This window comes from Phyllostomus hastatus, unplaced genomic scaffold, assembly GCF_019186645.2.
Source record: "Phyllostomus hastatus isolate PE091 unplaced genomic scaffold, TTU_PhHast_1.1 phas_contig_38, whole genome shotgun sequence".
In the NCBI taxonomy this organism is placed as follows: Eukaryota; Metazoa; Chordata; class Mammalia; order Chiroptera; family Phyllostomidae; genus Phyllostomus; species Phyllostomus hastatus.
In genome coordinates, this window is record NW_025333869.1 from 8,681,080 (window position 1) to 8,686,391 (window position 5,312).

Genomic DNA, 5,312 nt, shown 5'->3' on the forward strand with positions numbered 1-5,312 from the left:
TGGATACCAGCCAGCTTTCTCCAAGGTGTGCTGCCTACTGTATATGGCAGCTCCCCTGGCATCATGCCCCACTTCCACAGACCCACATGCCTCATGCACAAGGAACATGCACACATTCTCCAGCCTACCTAGATTCTCTGGAAGGTTGCCCAGACTTTGGGGGTCTGGGCAACTGTAAGAAAGTAAGAAATTAAATTCCTTTATGGTTCCTTAAACCACTCAAAGCATGAATCAGTGCAGGTATGGAACATAGTAGGTGCCCAATAAATGCTACCTGTGGTTATTATTAGGAGTTATCATCATTACAGGGCTCACTGGCTTAGAAATAAGGAGGCACCATTTCATTTCTGATCAAAGCACTAAACTACTGACCTGTGTATCCTGTCATCTGGCAGGGTGGTTCTGAAGCACTTAGAGGTACTGATGATAGCAGGGGATACCCTCTCCACATAGCAAGTACAAAGTGTTTGTACAATTTCAGGGCTTTGTTCACCCCCAGGTAGAAATCTCTGATCCAGCAGACACCTGGAACATAGTAGGTTCCCAGGCAGCACCTGGGATCACAGCCAGGCACAGAGCATAAGAGTGGATACTTCTACTGGCAGAGGCTGAGCTTCAAAGGCAGGCACCCTCACTCTTTTGAGGTAGACATTTGTGCTTTGTCTGCCTGGTTTCCACCTCGCTGTCTGGTCCTTTCTCCCTGATTCTCTTCTGGGTCCCCTCCCTTGCTCTCAGAGCTGACTCCACATTTTGCTGCTCAGGCTAGAACAATTGGAGCACTCCAGCCCATAGTGATTGGCACGAAAATAGCACATGACCCAGGTTGATCCAATGAGACCTAATCCTAAGACTTTTGCTAGAACCATGGGAAGGGGAAGCTCTCTTTCTGTTGTGATGCCAAGCTGGTAGATTGTGCCCTGAGAGCTGCTGGGCAACATTCCACCTCCCCACAGAGAGGCAGAGTATAAAGCTAATATTGAGAAAGGCAGCACAGACAGAGGGAGATGGGAGTCCTAATGACATCATTGAGACCCATGGAAATAGCTGTACCTGAAGCTGGACTCACTTCAAACTCCTCAAACCCTTGAACCAAAAAATATATTTTTAGTGTCTTTTCCTTTTCACTTTATATGAATATATTTATTTATTGTTCTACATGGTTTTATGAGCAAGTTATTATCCAAATTGAAATGGATAGAGCTTGCTTAATGATTCTGTAACCTGGGTCTGCTGGACTGGGACCTGAGAGAGAGCCACAATGGCCGAAAACGGTGATGAAAAAATGGCTGCTCTGGAGGCTAAAATCTGTCATCAAATCAAGTATTATTTTGGTGACTTCAATTTGCCATGGGAAAAATTTTTAAAGGAACAAATCAAACTGGACGAAGGCTGGGTACCTTTAGAAATAATGATAAAATTCAATAGGTGAAACCATCTAACAACAGACTTTAATGTAATACTGAAACCATTGAGCAAACCAAAGGCAGAACTCATGGAGATAAGTGAAGATAAAACCAAAATCAGATCTCCAAACAAACCCCTCCCTGAAGTGACTGATGAGTATAAAAATGATGTAAAAAACAGATTTGTTTACATTAAAGATTCCCCTACTGATTCAACCCTTGATGACATTAAAGAATGGTTAGAAGACAAAGGTCAAGTACTAAATATTCAGATGAGAAGAACATTGCACAAACCATTTCAGAGATCAATATTTGCTGTGTTTGATAGCATTGACTCTGCTAAAAAGTTTGTGGAGACCCCTGGACAAAAGTACAAAGACACAGATCTACCAATACTTTTCAAGGAAGATTATTTTGCAAAAGAAAAAAGAAAGCAAAATAAAGTGGAAGCAAAATTATGAGCTAAACAAGAGCAAAAAGAAAAATAAAAGTTAGCAGAAAATGCTGAAATCAAATCTCTAGAAGAAAAGATTGGCTGCTTGCTGAAATTTCTGGGAAACCTAGATGATCACATCTGTAGAGAAGATTTGCACATCCTTTTCTCAAATCATGGTGAAATAAAATGGATAGACTTTGTCAGAGGAGCAAAAGTAGGAATAATTCTATTTAAAGAAAAAAAACTAAGGAAGCACTGGATAAAGCCAAAGATGCAAATAATGGTAACCTACAACTAAGAAACAAAGAAATGACATGGGAAGTACTAGACAGAGATATGGAAAAAGAAGCACTAAAGAAAATCATAGATCAACAAGAATCCCTAAACAAATGGAAGTCAAAAGGTTGCAGATTTAAAGGAAAAGGAAAGGGAAATAAAGCTGCCCAGACTGGGTCTGCTAAAGGAAAAGTACAGTTTCAGGGCAAGAAGACTAAATTTCATAGTGATGAGGAACATGATGCAAATGGTGCATCTGGACAAGAAAAAGGGCAAGAGAAGAGACAAAAAAGAAAAACCTACATTAAAACAGCAGAAAACAGAAAATGGTGCCAGAGACCAGTAGGTTAGTAAAAAAACGTTTTATTCATTTAATTAAGTTTTCAGCTGCTTTTGTCTTTGGAGGCTTTTGAAAAGAAAACTGAATTAGGTAAACTTCAAAGTCCACCTGTAAAAAGGAAAATTTTTTGTTGTTTAGCTTTTCTTTTTTGTTGTTGTTATCTAAATGAGGATATTTTTATGTACAGTTTTATGTTATTTCAGATTATCCAATATCAGAAGAAAAATTCTTTGCATTAAATTGCCTTTGTAATATGAGAATGTATTAGTACAAACTAATAAAATATACTATATAAAAAGAGAAAAAAAAAGAAAGAAATGGATGGAGCTTGCTAAAACATCTTGTCCTGCTCCTTCTTAGCTGTGTGACCTTGATCCAATTTCTTCACCTCTCTGAGCTTCAACTTCTTCATCAGTAAAGAGGAGTTGCTATTTGTACCTACTGTATAGGAAGATTGCTTGGTGGATTAAATAAGATAAAGTAGAGGCATAGGTAGACATACTGTGCGTCCTCACAAAACCAAAAGAAAGACAACAGAAAATTTAAAAAACAACCAGAACTGACAGAAAATCAAACTGTAAGGAAGTCTGACAACTAAGAAGTTAAAGAAGAAACATTCATCTAGACTTGTAGAAGGGCGGAAGAGGGCAACCAGGTGTTGAAGACTCAGAGTGACAGAGAGGCTGGTGGACCAGGCGGTCCCACTTTTGCATGCACATAAACTGGGAGGAACAACTAGGGAGTGAGATAGGCTGCACAACCCAGGGTTACAGTACAGGCAAATAAAGCTTCATTTCCTCTAACTGAAAAAGCATGTGGGGGCTGAGGTGACAGATGGAGAAACTCCCAGCCTCACAGGAGAGTTCTGTGGGAGAGACCCACAGGGTCCTAGAACATACACAAAACCACCCACCCGAGAATTAACACCAGAATGGCCCAATTTGAGTGTGGGTAGCAGAAGTGACTGAAAGTTGACAGAGAGCTGAATAAGTGGGATTTTTCCCTCTTGGACCTCTCCCCCCCAATACAGCATCACAACACTCAAAGTGTGTTGCCACACCCTGGTGAATACCTAACGATCCTCCCCTTCCTACATAACAGGCATGCCCAGACCAAAAAAAAAAAAAAAGCCAAATGAAAGAACAGATCAAAGCTCCAGAAGAAATATAACTGAGGGATAAAGAGATAACCAAACCAGCAGATGCAAAGTTCAAAACACTGGTAATCAGGATGCTCAGAGAATTGGCTGAATATAGTCACAAAATAGAGGTAAAAGTGAAGGCTGTGAAAAGTGAAATTAAGGAAAATGTATAGGGAACCAACAGTGATGGGAAGGAAACTGGGACTCAAATCAATGGTTTGGACCAAAAGGAAGAAAGAAACATTCAACCAGAACAGAATCAAGAAACAAGAATTCAAAAGTATGAGGAGAGGCTTTGGAACTTCCAGGACATCTTTAAACATTCCCACATCTGAATCATAAGGGTACCAGAAGGAGAAGAGGAAGAGCAAGAAACTGAAAACTTATTTGAAAAAATAATGAAGGAGGATTTCCCCAATCTGGCAAGGAAATAGACTTCTAGGAAGTCCAGGAAGCTCAGAGAGTCCCAAAGCAGTTGGACCCAAGGAACTACACACCAAGAGACATCATAATTACATTACCCAAGATTAGAGATAAGGAGAGAATCTTAAAAGCAGCAAGAGAAAATGAGACAGTTACCCGCAAGGGAGTTCCCATAAGACTAACAACTCATTTCTGAAAAGAAATTTTGCAGGCAAGAAGGGGCTGGAAAGAAGTATTCCAAGTCATGAAAGGCAAGGGCTTACATCGAAGATTACTCTATCCAGCAAAGCTATCATTTAGAATGTAAGGGCAGACAAAGTGCTTCCCAGATAAGTTCAAGTTAAAGGAGTTCATCATCACCAAGCCCTTATTATATGAAATGTTAAAGGGACTTATCTAAGCAAAAGATGCAGATCAAAAACTATGAACAGTAAAATGACAACAAACTCACAACTATCAAAAACCAAACCTAAAAACAAAAACAAACTAAGCAAACACCTAGAATAGGAATAGAATCACAGAAATGGAGATCACAGGAGGGTTATCAGTGGGGAGGGGGAGAGGGGAAAGTGGGAGAAATGATACAGGGAATAAGTAGCATAAATGGTAGGTAGACAATAGACAGGGGTAGGTTAAGAGTAGTATATGAAATATAGAAGCCAAAGAACTTATACATAGGATCCTTAGACATGAACTGAAGTGGGGGGTGAATGTGGGTGGAAGGGTGTGTGCAGGACAGAGGGGAGTAATGGGGAGGGGGAATGGGACAACTGTAATAGCATAATCAGTAAAATGTATTTTTTTAAAGAAAACAGAAAATAACAAGTGTTGGTGATGATGTGGAAGAATTGGAACCATTATGCACTGTTGGTGGTTTGCAGTTGCTATGGAAAATAGTAAAACAGTTCCCCAAATACTGAAAATAGAAAATAGAATTTCCATATAATCCAGCAATCCAAAAATAGATAAAATAAAGCACTTAGAGCAGTGTTTAATAAATGGTGATTGCTATAATTCTAACTTACTAATTAAACATAATTTACTAAATAATAATTTTAAAAGAATTTCTTCAGTGCCCAAGTCTCTTGAACTCTTAGAACTTCAGTTATCTGACTTTTAAATGGGACCTTACTACAAAAGGACCTGTTGCTCTCCTTTATAAACAACAATGTGAGTTCCTTCAAGATTTTTCAAAGAAAGGGCACAAAAATCTATTCAATTCCTATCTTCTTTTACTACCAAAACAAAGAAAACTGCACTGCTTCCCACTGTAGCTCAGCCACTCTTGGCCAC

The 5,312-nt window shown here is 39.3% G+C and overlaps 1 pseudogene; it reads left to right on the forward strand.

Moving 5' to 3' along the window:
- Positions 1-1,258: 1,258 nt before the first annotated feature.
- Positions 1,259-2,461, forward strand: LOC123821090 (annotated as a pseudogene).
- The last annotated feature ends 2,851 nt before the right edge of the window (positions 2,462-5,312 follow it).